The following is a 1456-nucleotide window of genomic DNA, read 5'->3' as shown; positions in this document are numbered from 1 at the left end:
CGGGCATTTGGTCCTCTCCATGTTTACTTGAGTGCGAGTGTGGCGCGGTGCTTATGTTGAGCGTTCCGATTTTTGGATCGAGACCGCGCTGTATAAGTGTGCAGGGCATTTGCGGTCGGGTTTGTTGACGCTGCAGGGGCCTTCGGTTTGAGTGAAGGATGCAACAATGAAGGAGTCATGCTGTTGCGGGGTTCATTTCATCCCGTCGATTTCCTGGTCACCCCCCTTTTGCGAATGCAGGCACGGTGCTCAGGATGGCGCTCCAGTGCAGTCGGTCGAGACCCCACTGTATAAATGTGCGGGACATTGCGGTCTGGCCGATCCCGCTTTTGAGCCTTCGGTCCGCACGGGCACGCCTCCCTTAATGCAACTGATCTCGTCAGATCTCTGAAGCTAAGCAGGGTCGGGCCTGGTTAGTTCTTGGATGGGAGACCGCCTTGGAATACCAGGTGTTGTGGGCATTTCCAATACCTGCGGTTCGAGTCACGCTATATCAATATGCAGCATTATTAAAAAAAAAAAAAAAGAACTTGCCTTGTCGAGTTGCGCGGGTCATTTCATCCCTCCGGGTTGACTTATCTCCTCTTTTGGAATGTGGATGCGCAAGCGGTGCCCACGTTAAGCGCGCCACGACCTTCGGTTAGAGCTCGTGCTATATAAATATGTGTCCGGGGCTACTAGGAGTCGCTCGGTAGGGGAGACGACTGGACAACTTGTGTGCACCTGCGGTCTCGAGGCTTTCTTTCTTTTAAAGTCAAAGCGCCGGCACGCCAAGTGCCTTTAGCCGGGGCATTTAAGGTGCTTAGTCCAGGAAAAGGACACCGCACGATTGGCGGCCCAAGCACAACCCACGGTCGCCAATTGAGTTGTTTGCTAGAGTAAAGGTAGGACATAGTTGAGCGCAGAAAGAGAGTCTCCTCTTATTTGACGCTCTCGGCGGTCCCAGCATTCGGGTAGGTAGTTTCCAGCACTATGCCCACAGTTTCTTTATCAGGTGCAAAGGCAATTCGACCCCCGTGTCGCCTCCTCATCACTGTACTATTTAAAGCGCTTCAATGCCTTCCAGACCTACTCCTGCCCATGCATTGGCCGCAGCGAGATAGTGGTTGGCGGCCGCATCAAACTAGGGTTCAGAGGGTTTGGCGGGCAAGGTCTAAACCTTCCTCTGCCCAAGCGTCGCTGCAGCGTGATTCAGCGTAGGGTAGAGCACTCATTACACACTGTATCGATCGTGTGTCCATCGGCCTTTCGCCCGCGGGGCATACTTCTCAATGGCGGCAGCCCTCGCGAGCAAAGTAAATGAATGGGGGTGCGATGGCAAAGAAGCCTACACCCTGCGCCGGGGGAGCCGCTAGGAGATTAGCGTCGGTTCACGGCCCTAATACACCAGCACGGCAAGGCTGGGAGCTGCCTGGGTCCCCGCGGATCGCGGGCGGTGCAACCCCCGTGGCACTCC

At 55.3% G+C, this 1456-nt stretch overlaps 1 pseudogene; it reads left to right on the top strand.

Annotated features, from left to right (window-relative positions):
• Positions 1-342: 342 nt before the first annotated feature.
• On the top strand, positions 343-461 carry LOC146780492 (5S ribosomal RNA; annotated as a pseudogene).
• The last annotated feature ends 995 nt before the right edge of the window (positions 462-1456 follow it).

Source organism: Triturus cristatus, chromosome 12 (genome assembly GCF_964204655.1).
Source record: "Triturus cristatus chromosome 12, aTriCri1.1, whole genome shotgun sequence".
Taxonomy (NCBI): Eukaryota; Metazoa; Chordata; class Amphibia; order Caudata; family Salamandridae; genus Triturus; species Triturus cristatus.
Note: the sequence above shows the minus strand (reverse complement) of the source record. Positions and strands in the feature narration are given on the sequence as shown.